Genomic DNA, 14954 nt, shown 5'->3' with positions numbered 1-14954 from the left:
CTCTTTCCCAGTGGTACTTTCTTACTCATTTCCTTTCTTGTCATTTCCTCTCTGCTTAGTTTTGAGGCTCTGGACCCAAAGCTACCTGCTGCCAGGTCATTACTCTTAATGCCTGTTTAATTATTAAACAAAGGTTCTCTTCCTCCAGCAGTGCCCTTCATTACAGGCCCCTTAAACATGGAAGTGGGGATGAGGAGGTGATTTGTCCACTCAGACAATACAACGGGCTTAAATATTAATTATTGTAATGTTAATTTAGTCGTTCATCCACTCTCACTAAAATATAAACTCCATGAGAACAGGGTATTTGTCCAACTCCCTGACATGATTCCCGGCATCTGGAAAAAATATTTGGCACAAAATAGGTGCTCAATAACTATTGGCCAAAGTGAAAAATTGTGTCTAACCTTGAAGAAATATTTTCTTCCAGTCAGTCTAAATATCGCTCTGCTACCTTGGACTGATATATGAATTGGCAGGTACCGACTGAGTCCTTACCATGGGTCCGAAGTTTTAGAAGGTAACTCAAGATGCTTTCCCACCTTCTGGGCTTCCCTCTCACAGTTAGTCTTCAGAGATCTCTCCTCAGACAGGCAGGTCTTGAACTGGCCCCAGAACTTGAGCCTTTCCCGCTGTGGGACTGGTGTTGATGCTTATCCTCTCATCCTTTCCTATCCTTCAAGATGCAGATCAAGTCACATCGCTACTGTGTCCTCAGCCTGGCACATAAGGTTCACCACACTCACTAACCGCTTTGTAAAGGTAGTTATCATTATAACCACCTGCTCCCACCAGTTGCAAACATTTGCTTTCAACACATGAGTTTAGACCATGTACAGAAAAGATGTAGGGTGGGATTCCACAGTGAGCTGGGGTCAGCATTGGCCAAAGTGCATGCTGTCTGTTTGTAATAGTCAAAACTGTAACATCTGGTGCTGCTATCTGGGAATGTTTGTGTAAACTTTCGACGTCTGAAAGCACATGATTCTTCTTTTTATAACTTTATTGGGGTATAGCTGATTGACAATGTTGTGTTGGTCTCAGGTGTACAGCAAAATGAATCTGTTATACATAGGCATATATCACTCTTTTTTAGATTCTTTTCCCATATAGGCCATTACAGAGTATTGAGTAGAGTTCCCTGTGCTATACAGTAGGTCCTTATTAGGTCTCTATTCTATATATAGTAGTGTGTATGTGTCAATCCTAATCTGAAAGCACACGATTCTTGAGCTCTGACATCAGTATTTAGGGTAAAAGTTTATGTAGACAATAACTCCAGAATCTTCTCAAAAGAGGGCAACCTTCAGTCATTTGAAATAAACTCAAAATAGTATATCTGAAAATCTGAGCATGATAACTTTTCCACGGCAATGTCTTATCTTCCCAACTTACAAGCTCTGAAGGAACCTCCTTTTCGACATCTTTGTGGCTCGCTCAAGATCCCAACGATGCCCTGCTTGGAGCTGACTTTCCACAAAGCCACTGACTTACTGATTGACTGACATACATAGATTTGATTGATTGGTTATCACTCAGAGGAAATGCAAGTTGTCACGTGGAATATGAGATTTTGGTACACATATTATCTTATTCAAAAATTATTCTTTCCACTGTTTTTTTAAAAGATAAGTAGATGACTTTTTAAAAATATTTTTAAAAATATTTAATTTATTTATTTGGTTGCACCAGGCCTGAGTTGTGGCAGGCAGCCTCCTTAGTTGTGGCACATGTGCTCCTTAGTTGGCTCTTTAGTTGTGGCAGGACAACTCTTAGTTGCGGCATGCATGTGGGATCTAGTTCCCTGACCAGGGATTGAACCCAGGCCCCCTGCATTGGGAGCATGCAGTCTTAACCACTGTGCTACCAGGGAAGTCCCTCTTTCAACTATTTTTAAAGAAAGGTGTTACATAACACCAGCATTTTCATCTAAATAAAAATATTTTCTTTTAAAAGAACTATTTTTTTTTTTGAGTCACCACTCTGCAAGACTTAAGCATGTCTCTCCCACACCCTCTGCTCGACCCCTCCTCCCAAGAATCTGCCTTTACATGGGGTGAAGGTGTTGACAGATGTATGAGCGGTGGTCCCGGGTATATTTCCCTGAGGAGGATGGCCTGTCCCCAGGGATGAGGGGACACAGGGACCTGGAGAAATCTAGTTATGAGGCAGGTGTCCTTGAAAGGAAAAGGAATGGGGTCCAAGCCACATGGAAGAGCCCAGATCTTCACTCTGAGCACACTGAAAGCTGACTCCCAGGAACCCCGGTGGGAAAGTATACAATAGGGGCATAAAAGGTAACATTCCTAAGCTAACAAAAAGCATCAAACAAATGGACTGAAAAATCCCACAACCTAGAGACTTCCCTTTCACCCAGCCCCAATCAGTGCCTTGCTAAATATAGGATTCCTTCGCTGGGAACCTTATTTGGAAGCACCCCAGTATCTTCCCATATACAGTAAACCCTCTCTCCACTGAGGCAGGTAGCATGGTGCTTAAACGCCTGAGCGCTGACTCCGGGCTGACTGGACTTCTGTGATGTTCCTCACCTTGCTTTGCTCCTTTGTCAAATGGGGATGAAAAGAGTGTCCAAGTGTTGTCACGTGGATTCGGTGAGATAAAGGATGGAGCCTGGCTTTGGTAGCAGCTGTCTGTACGCATAGTGGTCATTTTTCCCCTGCAGAAGTAGGCTGTTTCTGAAGATGGGAAGTTTTTTGGGCAGTGGTGGGGACCACTGGCTTGCCCTTAAACCTTCCCTGTGAGGTCTGCTGGGGGCTCCCTAGGGTGCTCCTGGCTCCGACTCTTCAGACGAAGTGGAGATGCTTTCACTGCTGTTCCTTCTAGAACAGTCACTCATGTGACTTAGCAGTTTCTTGTTCATAATCCCTTCTGCTGGGCTGTGGACCCTACACAGTCTCCTGGATGCCAGGAATGAGGGAAGTCGATGCCTCCTGGACTAAGATGGGTGCTTCCTGGAAGAGAGTGGAAATCAACAGTCCCCGGGCTCATTTCCTCGGCCTGTCATGTGGTCCAGTCTCATACTGGAGAGAGCCCAGGTAAGGATAACAGGGCTGGGAGAATAGCCAGGCTGTCTTTAGCAACGTTCAGGCTGAGGCCCAGCCGAGAAAGGCAGAGGAGGCTTCCCTGGTGGCACAGTGGTTAAGAATCTGCCAGCAAATGCAGGGGACACGGGTCCGATCCCTGGCCCGGGAAGCTCCCACATGCCGTGGAGCAGCTAAGCCCGTGCACCACAACTACTGAGCCTGTGCTCTAGAGCCCGCGAGCCACAACTACTGAGCCCACGTGCCACAACTACTGAAGCTCGCGCACCTAGAGCCCATGCTCCACAATAAGGGAAGCCACCGCAGTGAGAAGCCCTCACACTGCAACGAAGAGTAGCCCCCGCTCGCCACAACTAGAGAAAGCCCGCGTGCAGCAACGAAGACCCAACGGAGCCAAAAATAAAATAAATAAATTTATATTAAAAAAAAAAGTCAGGAGGGAGAGAGACATTGGACCCACAGTCTGAAGTCCTTAATGTTAATTTATTTACCAGTTCACATTAAAAAAAAATAATAAGTTGTCAGAATATGAGGATTCTTTCCCTCTTAACAAAGCCACAGAAAGTGAAACATAATCTGGAATTGGTTCTTTTATAAATATCATTACACAAAATGTTTTGAAAATTAAAACTGGAATACTGGAGAGAAAATAAAGCATTTCGTTTTCTTGGCGTCCTTGGAACTTTATGTTCTAGACTGAGGCCTGAAGTCCGGAACAGGTAGGTACCTGTGGCTGACAGTCTTGAATGTGATTCCTACAGGGTATCTAACCTTGAACTTTGAAATCATTTCTATCAAATTTTGCCCCCCAAACACTCACACCCATACACCAAAAATTATGGTACAGCTTTCTTTAAAGCTTGCATAAGAATAAAAGATTTTAAAACCTGGGAGAGATGGTGATCCACTGCCCACTGACATGAAAGAAATAGCACTTGCAAGTGAGAAATTATACATGAGTTACAAACATGCAAAAATGGGCACAGCCATCCAAGAAAGAAGTGGGAGAGATTTTAACTGGGTGGATTGAGTAAAATCTGCCTCAGAAGCTCTAGAAAAAAGTTGCATATGTTAAAGCAAACTATTCAACTTCTTTTCCATAGAGGCAGCTGCAGCTGTGACTTGATCACAGTGCACATTCATTGTTTTGCCTGTGGGGCATCCAGGCTCTCTCTATTTGGTAATGGAACCGTTACTCTCCTAAAGAATCTACCCTCACTTTCCTTTCAGTCCAGGTGATTTAGGGCTGGCTCCAAGGGTCATGTGATCCACGTCTGGCCAATCAGCACGGAAGACCCCCTCTCTAGCCAGTTCAGAGGTGGGATCATGATCCAGTCAGTTCAAATCAGACTCAATTCCAGAACGTTTTTAGAATTTGAAACTCTTGAGAGAGAGAAGGGCTTTTCCAGCTGGGGTTAATGAGAGGAGAGGCTACAACATCGCAACCTCTGGCAGCCATCTTGCCACCACGATGTAAGAAACTAAGAGTGGAGACAAAACAGAACAAAGCAGAACTTAGAGATGGAGAGAGTGATATGAGCCCCTGAATCCAGCCAGTGTCTTCCTGGGACTTTCACTTGTTGAGTGAATAAACTACTTTCCTTTTTCTTTTAGGCTCAGCGGCCATGGCTCACGGACCCATCCGCTCCGTGTCATGTGGGATTTTCCCGGACCGGGGCACGAACCCGTGTCTCCTTGTATTGGCAGGCGGACTCTCAACCACTGCACCACCAGGGAAGCCCTCTTTTAGGCATTTTGAATTGGGCTTTCTGTACTTACAACTGAAAGAATCTGGCGGATGCAGTTACAGAAGAGATAGGGGGGGCTCACAGTTTGCTGGTTCTTGATGCTTTCCTAAGGATGAAGTGGCATTTACCTAACTTCCCGATGTCCATTGACTGTGGTTGTTATCACAGTGAAGAAAACTTTCCAGAAGACCGGAAGACCTTCTTTCGGGAAGGCACTTCTTTGTTTTTTTCGGGAAGGATATTTTCCACGTGGATAAGTGTATGAGAGATATACAGCAGCAAAACCAGAAACTCTGGACTTGCCCAGTCAATCCCTTCTTTAAATCTTACTTCACACCGGGTGAAGAAAACCCTAAAAGCATGATAATTCTTTGTGTATTAGATCCTAAATTTTTATTATGCTTTGAAACTTAATCTACCACCTTCTCTCTTTTTGTTTGTCACACATACATCTGCATCACAGACACAGTGACAGATCTGCCTTTTCACTTCCCTAGTGGGAACTTAATTGTCTTTTATGCCCAAGTGGTGGCCACCACCTGTGATGCCTCCTGGGCAGGAGGAGGTAACAGTATTTTTTGTGGAGTAAATCACAAAAGCCAGATCTGCTTTGAGAAATAGAATATAACCATCGTTGGAAAGTAAACTTTCAAGTATGAATGTTATCCTGGCCAATACAAATAGAAATCACCATAGAGGAGTTAATTAAACATAATAAACAGTTCAGGCGGAACAGGAAACTGCTATTTTTCCTGCCTCCAAAGCTTCTATCATAGGGGAAGGAAGAGCTAATCAGCAAAGAGGCAGGAACACGAGAAGAATGGGAATCTCACGGCAAGGACTGAGTGTTTGGCTCTGAAGAAAAGCAAAGTCATAAATTTAATCCCTGGTGGGGTTTCAGTCCATGCCTGGGGGGAGGGGAAGGGGTACAAAACCATTTGTGCTGATCAGTTATCTATAGAGAGTATCACGTAAAATGGCAGAGTTTATGGTTACGACATCACACTGGGATTTGCAGGGAGTCGTACCAAAATACTTCTTTGGTGACAAGATCATACATGTCAAAGAGCCTTTGAAGACTGAAAAGCATAAATGCAGGGAATTCCCTGATGGTCCAGTGGTTACAACTCGGCGCTTTCACTGCCGAGGGCCCAGGTGCAATCCCTGGTTGGGGAACTAAGATCCCACAAGCCACATGGCGTGGCCAAAAAAAAAAAAATACAGAGAGGGGCTTCCCTGGTGGCGCAGTGGTTGAGAGTCTGCCTGCCGATGCAGGGGCCGTGGGGTCGTGCCCCGGTCCGGGAAGATCCCACATGCCGCGGAGCGGCTGGGCCCGTGAGCCATGGCCGCTGAGCCTGTGTGTCTGGAGCCTGTGCTCTGCAACGGGAGAGGCCACAACAGTGAGAGGCCTGCGTACCACAAAAAAAAAAAAAATGCAGAGAAGATATTCTGTAAGAAAGGGGAAGATGAGCAGAGGAAGAGAGGCAGGTGGAGGAACAGGTATGATGAAGAGAATCGTTTATCTTCTGGAAATCTAGGCACTCAAAGACCACTCATTAAGAAACCAAACAGAAGATGCACTGCATTCCAAAGACATGGGTAGGACTGAGACTTGGAATAACTGAAAAAGCAACTTAAGTGTCCATTGACAGGTGAATGGATAAAGAAGATGAGATACATATATACGATGGACTATTACTCAGCCATAAAAAAGAATGAAATAATGGCATTTGTAGCAACTAGAGATTATCATACCCAGTGAAGTAAGTCAGAAAGAGAAAGACAAATACCGTATGATATCACTTATATGTGGAATCTAAAAAACATAGTACAAATGAATGTATTTACAAACCAGAAATAGACTCACAGATATAGAAAACAAACTTGTGGTTACCAAAGGGGGCAGAAGGAAGGATAAATTACGAGTTTGGGATGAACAGATACACACTACTATGTGTAAAATAGATAAACAACAAGGACTTACCATGTAGCACAGGGAACTATACTCAGTATCTTGTAATAACCTATAATGGGAAAGATTCTGAAAAAGAATATATATATGCCCACATACACACAACTGAGTCACTTTGCTGTACACCTGAAACTATCACAACATTGTAAATCAAATATACTTAAGTTAAAAAAAAGACTCAGTGTGAAAGGGGACAGAAGACTTACAAAGATCCAAGGCCCTTCTCTTCAACACAGAATCTTCCAAAGTTAAGGATGGATGGGATGGGCATAAAACAAGGAGGGAACCACTTTTTTCCACAACGCTCTAGAATTGCACACATCACCTGGCATTTGAAATGTGGCTGTCGTGAGAACAGGGTCACCCTCTGCTAGATGTGAGGACTCTGGGGTTCGAAAACGGATCATTTTCCCTTCCTAGGAGCTCAGGCCTCATGTCTCTCTCTCCACAACCTGAAGATAGTCTGTTCACAGCTGCTCGGGTTCCTACCCCACTGAGCGTGCCATCTGTCCCCGTGAAAGATGAGTGAGGCTCGGGGCTGAGAAGCTGCTGCAGACAGCCCTACCACAGATCCCGGGGCCCAGCTTCTGGGGAGTAAACCCCAGAAAAACTCCTCATGCTAAGCTGGTCAATGTTCAAAGTGCAGTTAAGGGAAGATGAGGGATAAACACAAAACTTTTTCTAGTATTTCAACTTGTCCCTAAAGTAACCATTTGTGCTGAGGTCCTGAGAGCTGAAAGGGGGCCAATTACAAAGAGAAGGGGGTTGGAGACTTAGGGGGCTGGGGACTTCCCTGGCGGTCCAGTGGTTAAGACTGTGGCTTTCAATGCGGGGGGCAGGGGTTCAATCCCACTTTGGGGAACTAAAATCCCGTGTGCCACACGGCATGTCAAAAAAAAGGAAAGAGAGAGAAGGGGGCTGGAGGAAAATTTGAAGAGGAACAATGACAGAATTAGATTTTTTAAAATTAATTAATTTATTTATTTTTGGCTGCAGTGGGTCTTTTTGTTGTGGTGCGCAGGCTTCTCATTGCGGTGGCTTCTCTGGTCGCGGAGCACGGGCTCTAGGTGCACGGGCTTCAGTAGTTGTGGCACGTGGGCTCAGAGTTGTGGCGTGTTGTGGTGCGCAGGCTTCTCATTGCGGTGGCTTCTCTGGTTGCGGAGCACGGGCTCTAGGTGCACGGGCTTCAGTAGTTGTGGCACGTGGGCTCAGTAGTTGTGGCGCACGGGCTTAGTTGCTCCGCGGCATGTGGGATCTGCCCGGACCAGAGCTTGAACCCATGTCCCCTGCATTGGCAGGCGGATTCTTAATCATTGCACCAACGGGGAAGTCCGAGAATGAGATTTTTACCACTTTAATACATGGTACATTTATTTATTTCTGTGCCAGAAATACAGAAAGATGCAGGTAAGCTGAAGAGAATCTGAGAGGCACTAGGGCCATTTAAGAGGAAAAAGAACAGCAGTTTTCTATAACTGACCAGCAAGCAGTTAAATTTATGTAGAGGAATGAAGATGAAGATATGTACCTGGTTGTGGTAAGAGAAAGAAGCAATGTAAGAAGTGAGACTATTTAAGCAAGTTTTCAAGATGGCAGTAATTCAAAGAACCAAATAAATAAAACTGAGTGAGAAATTTATCTTTGGACTTCCCCCCAAGCAAAGGAAAATAGTAGCCAAAGCTCAATGGGTTAGTTTATTTGGAATTATTATTTTTCAAGGAAGTGATTACAGCACTCATTTCAGATGTTCTGCTACTTCAAGAACGTCTCCCATTTTGGGAGAAGTGGAGACAGAGACCTTGACTATTTGCATGATTTCTGCCAAGTCACTTTCTCTTTCAGACTCACTTTCTTCATTTCTGAAAAATTGGGATGAGAATAACAACTACCTTACTGGGTTTGTGGCGGTGACGAAATGTGACCATATATGAAAAATAAAAGCACTCAGCGACCTGAAAACTCTAAAGAAAGGATAATAGTGACAAACTCCTTAATATTTCAAATTTCCTTTGTCTTCCTTGCAGTCACATCCACAGAAGTCATGACTTTTACGGTAAATTTAGGGATTAGATGCTCTGTTTAGCTGACCCTTAAACATTGGCCACTGGGGGATTAGAAACACCAGAACCCTGGAGTAGGCATCTGGAAAATTCTGAAACTGAAAATCACCATGCGTTTTATTTAGGTGGCTGTCGCAAGTAAACCACCATGTCTGACCCCAACTAACAATGTTCATAATATGAGGTTAAAATAAGCATTGAGGTACGGTGTGGTCAAACCAAGGGAACATGATCAAAACACGAGTGGCAACGACAAGTAAAGGAGAAGGGTGGGGACCAGCATCTCTCCTGTCACTCAGGCCAAATACCAGTGAGTCACTTTTGTGTAGTCTTTTTCTTTTTTTGCGGTACGCGGGCCTCTCGCTGCCGTGGCCTCTCCCATTGCGGAGCACAGGCTCCGGACGCGCAGGCTCAGCGGCCATGGCTCACGGGCCCAGCCGCTCCGCGGCATGTGGGATCTTCCCGGACCGGGGCACGAATCCATGTCCCCTGCATCGGCAGGCAGACTCTCGACCGCTGCGCCACCAGGGAAGCCCTCAATGAGTCACTTTTTGATGCTGGCCATTGCGACTGGTGTGAGGTGTTCCTTCATTGTAGTTTCAATTTGCATTTCTCTAAAAATTAGTGATGTTGAGCATCTTTTCATGTGCTTTTTTAACCATCTGTATGTCTTCTTTGGAGAAGTGTCTATTTAGATCTTCTGCCCATTTTTGGATTGGGTTGTTTGATATTGAGCTGCATGAGCTCATTGAAATTTTGGAGATGAATTCTTTGTCAGTTGCTTCATTTGCCAATATTCTCTCCCATTCTGAGGGTAAAAGAACAAAATAATGCCATTTGCAGCAACATGGATAGACCTAGAGGTTGTCATACTGAGTGAAGTAAGTCAGACAGAGAAAGACAAATATCATATGCTATCGCTTATATGTGGAATCTAAAACAGAAGGATACAAATGAACTTATCTACAAAACAGAAATAGAGTTACAGATGGAGAAAATAAACTTATGGTTACCGGGGGGGAAGGAGGAGGGGAGGGACAAATTTGAAGATTGGGATTGACATATACACACTGCTATATATTAAAATACAATAGATAACTAACAAGGCCCTACTGTATAGCACAGGGAACTCTACTGAATACTCTGTAATGACCTATATAGGAAAAGAAGCTAAAAAAGAGTGGGTATATGTATATGTATAACTGATTCACTTTGCTGTACACCTGAAATTGACACAACATTGTAAAGCAACTATTACCCAACTGAAAAAAACCAAAAACCCAATGAGTTGCAGGGAGGGGTAATGAGAGTTAGTGTTTAATGGGTAGAGAGTTTCAGTTTTGCAAGATGAAGAGTTCCATGGATGGATAGTGATGCTGGGAGCACAGCGTGAATGTACTTCATGTCCATGATCTGTACACTTAAAAATGGTTAAGATGGTAAATTGTATGTTATGTGTGTGTCGCCACAGTTTAAAAACTTATGCGAAAAAACTTATGAGTCACCTTTGATTCCTACATTCATTCTTTAATAAGATGAGCTAACCTGAAGAGAGACTTGAGAGGATGGGATAGAGGTTCTGAAGTCAATGAATGTTGATGTAACACTTCTGACTCCCAGGCTGGCTGCTCGGAAGCAGAGATGTTTCTGAGTACCAGGGTTTTTCTCCACCAGGTGATGCTTCCAACACAGCTTCTGTCACCAGTTCCTCTCTACCAGCCCCAGGCATTCAAACCTCTGGCCCAGAGCTAGTAGCCCTACTTCTCTTCCCTTGTACCAGCTCTGAGTGAGAGGAGTAGGAAATAGAGGGGAAAGACACTCTGAAATCGAAAATAAGAGACAAACAATCCAGCATTAGTTTCCACAGAATCTTTTTTAGATTCCAACGACATGACTTGGAGAAATTTCCATGCCTTTCTGGATAACAGGAAGACTCATTATGATTTTGTAAAGACTCTGGTGCCTCATTTGTTGGATATCATGCCCCTTGATGGTTTCACTGTGTAACAGAAGTAAAAATAGGCAAGTGAGTGCTCTGGGAGCAGGGTTAAGGACTTTGGCTAGAAATAATTTCCCAAAATCTGTGTCAGTAGGTGATGTATAACACAAGATTCTCATCCTGGCAAGTCCAAAGCCAAAAGTGTAATTGAAATAAACCAGAGTAACAGCAGACCAGGAAACCAGTAAAAAAAACTTCCCATAGTTTATTTTTTGGAAGCTGCTTTCTAGAGAGGAGCTATGGGTTTCCATCTTGATACCTGTCGCTAACACCGGAAACTGCAGAGGCCTCAGGTGTTGGGAGTGGAAGAAACCTTTGCCTCTTCTTATGACCCACAGGGAAGCAGAACATGAAGGGGGGTGGGTGGACTTCAGGTAGATCTAGAGGCTGATCCTATGAGAGACATACATTCATAACAAGCCATGAGGCCAGAAATGCTGTGACTTGAAAATGGCTAATTACCTTCAAAGGGAGGTTGAACTGGAACAGTATTTTAAGGACCTTAAAAAGGTCTGTGTGTGTGTGTTTCAATTGTTTACTCTTTTTTTTTTTGAACATACAATAGGATTCTAGTACGTTTATTTCATCAGCACAAGAAACTTGGGAATATTCCATATTCAAATACATTGAAATAGAGATGTTTAGAGCCAAAAGCTATGTAAATCCCATTTTTTCTTGAAAATGAAGGTCTACATTCCTTTGACTGTAGCTTTCCTCAATTCCTGTCCCCCATGACTCTCAGAAGTATGAAATTGATAAATATCCATTAATTGTTTACTCTTGGTCCAGCAATTCCACTCAGGAATTTTTCTTGTGAAAACACACAGTCAAGACCAGTATTGCTATGACAGCTTTTATATTGTTTTTACAGCTTGTACTAACAAAGAAAAAAATTGGAAGCAACTTAAATATTGTATTATTAAATCAATTATGATATTCTTATACAGTGGAATACTATGAAGCCATTAATAGGATGGTGGAAATCTATTCATTGATGTGAAAAGATACATGTAGCTTGGCAACATGTACCAATGCTTCAAACAAAGTATATAGACTTTAACCCTTCCTCTCAGGAATTTATCTTCAAACGACAATAATAAAACAAGTCTAGCATGTTCAGCAGAGCAATATTTACAGTACAATGTTTACTGTTAAAAAATACTGCTGTAACATGAAGCTCTATTAATTGAGATTGGTTAAAAATATTATAATTATATCATGGAATATCATGCAGGCATTAAAATTATGCTGTAATTTATCTTTGTTACAAAGCAAGCTCACTATAATACGAAGTGGAAAAAATTTACAAAATGGTAATCATTGTATAATTCCATCTTAGTAAAAGTAAAAATATCTATAGGAAAAAGTGTGCATGTGTGTGCACACACACATCTCTAAATGTATAATAGTTATCTCTGGATGGTGGAGTTTTTAGCTATCTTTTTTAATGTTTATTTATTTTTATTTTATTTTATTTCTTTTTGGCTGCATTGGGTCTTTGTTGCTGTGCGCAGGCTTTCTCTAGTTGTGGTGAGTGGGGGCTACTCTTCATTGCGGTGCATGAGCTTCTCATTGCAGTGGCTTCTCTTGTTGCAGAGCACAGGCTCTAGGTGTGTGGGGTTCAGTAGTTGTGGCTCAGGGGCTCAGTAATTGTGGCTCAGGGGCTCGGTAGTTGTGGTGCATGGGCTTAGTCGCTCCGCAGCATGTGGGATCTCCCCAGACCAGGGCTCGAACCCGTGTCACCTGTATTAGCAGGCAGATTCTCAACCACTGTGCCACCAGGGAAATCCCTGGGAATAGTGTTATATACCAGGGAATAATGTTTATTTTTCTAATAAACATTAATGTATTATTTTTATAGTAAGAAAATACAACAATACTATTTCCATGATTTTTTTAAAAGCACATAAGGACTAAGAATTCATCCTAAAGTGTTTCTCAACCTTTTTTTCATCACCAACCCCTAAGGAGCCTTTTAAAGACATATTTTCCAAATTACTCCTGCCATGAAATTTTAATGCCACAGATATATCATATATCTGTTTATGTACTGTATGTACATCTGCTTTATACATAAAAAGGGTATGATTTTTTTGATCCTCAAGAAGCAATCTACCTTGGGGCAATATTTTTCCTGTTAATAATTATTTTCTAAAAGGACACTAAGAGTGTGTGTACAGTGTGATTACTTAGTCATCCTAAGTCATCCTAAACTTACCCAGCCTTCTAATTAATTTCTTCTTTTGCCTGATTTATTTTATTCTTTTACATCTACGTGTCATCCAGCACCTCAAAGTATTCTACTGTCCAAATTCTCTTCAGCCTCCAATTTTCCTGAGAGGCTGAGGGTTATAACATGAGTCTGGTAGACTCATACATTCTGTCCAATCTTGAATCCTGTCCTTTTTAATAGCTGTTATGCCAAATAACAGACCCAATACAAGTTCTGCATTCTAACCTCCATCTGGTCTGCTTTTCAAGGAGAGCTGAAATCCATAGGGCAGGCAGTCAGGAAGAGCAGGCTGGAACCCTCAGGCGTAAGCTGAAGTTCTCTCCACAGGCAAACTTTCTTCTTCTTTAAAGAAGCCTCAGCTCTGTCCTCATGCCCTTTTACTTGAGTAAATCAGGCCCACTCAAAATATCAAGGATAACCTCCCTTACTTAAGGTCAACTGATTATGGATTTTCATCACATCCATAAAATACCTTCACAGCAACACCTAGATTCATATTTGAATAACTCAGACTGTAGCCTAACAAAGTCAACACATAAAATTATCAGTCTTTCCTTTGTCTTCTGGACACCCATATGCATCCCATTATACCTTAAAGACAGTAACAAGGTCATACTTCCACCCAAATCTATAGAACTATCCTGTATTCAACCGAAAATGAAACGGGGTAGGATTCTGTGGTCGCTCCCCCACCCCCCCATGTCCTCCACCTGCCTTTTGTCTGTAGAAAAACTTTAGCCAAAGAATAAGTTTAATCAGAGAAGTGAGAAAATGCAGAAGCAAAGAAAAGGGGTCAAACAGGACAGAACAATAATAGTTTAGTCAGTAAGCAAAGTCAATGACCTTCAGTTCCTCCTTAAGGGCCACAGATAATATTGTGAGCCGTATCCTGTGAGCTGTCTTATAGGTACTGAAACCCTCACCAGGTGGAAGAAGTGAACTACACGATGACCAGATGGTAGCCATGACATAAGCTGCCACAATTCTGAGAGCTGGTCTCAAAGAAATGGGAGCAAACCAACCCTGGAACTAAACACTAACTGTACTTAAAACAATCAAGATGATGATGATCAGATCACCGCAGGACCAATGTCAAGATGACGGTCAGAGCTGATGGTGCCGTTTCTGCACGTAGCTCCCTCCCTCCGTGTATAACAGCTCTTGCCCACTGATGGTCAGCGGGGGAAAGTCAGCCTTTGGACACGAGTACCCCCACCCCACCCCACCAGGTTGCCAGCCTCTGAAATAAAGCAAACTTTCCTCCCCACCAACCTTGCCTCTTTATTGGCTTTAGTGCGGCAAGCAGCTGGACCCACTTTCGCTAACAGTTTTTGGCTCCCAACGCGGGGCTGCTGCACTCTCGCGATATCTGGCTTCTGGGGGTTCTGCCAGCAGAGCTGCCGCCATGACGACACGCCGGGGTGGCTGTGAGGGGCCTGATGCCTGTGGCTCGCTGGGCCCAAGAGGGGTTTTGAGGGGACGTTCCTAGCAGCTGCCGAAACCGTTTGTTTCGGGGATCCTCCCTGTTTCTGCCCTGCTTGGCACTGGCTGCCAGCGTATGGTTTTCCTTGGTGGAACGGAAACATGCATCTGGACGAGCCGACGAGCTCCAAGACCAAGTAGGTCGACCCGTGTGCACCTGGGCTAACTTCTCTTTCGAGCACAAAGTGCTATTTGGGCATTTTGCTAATTGGTTTTGATGTGTGTCTGATCTCGGGTGGCCTCAGCCTGCAGCGGCTGGAAGCAGGGTTTTGGTTCCCGGCCAGAGATTGAAGTCAGGCCGTGGCAGTGAGAGCGTTGAATCCTAGCCGTGAGACCACCAGGGACCAGTGGCCAGTGACAAGGCCCTGGCCCGTCAGCTGTGTAGAAATGAATTTCCA

This window comes from Lipotes vexillifer, unplaced genomic scaffold (genome assembly GCF_000442215.2).
Source record: "Lipotes vexillifer unplaced genomic scaffold, Lipotes_vexillifer_v1.1 scaffold534, whole genome shotgun sequence".
Classification (NCBI taxonomy): Eukaryota; Metazoa; Chordata; class Mammalia; order Artiodactyla; family Lipotidae; genus Lipotes; species Lipotes vexillifer.
This window is presented reverse-complemented; position numbering follows the sequence as displayed.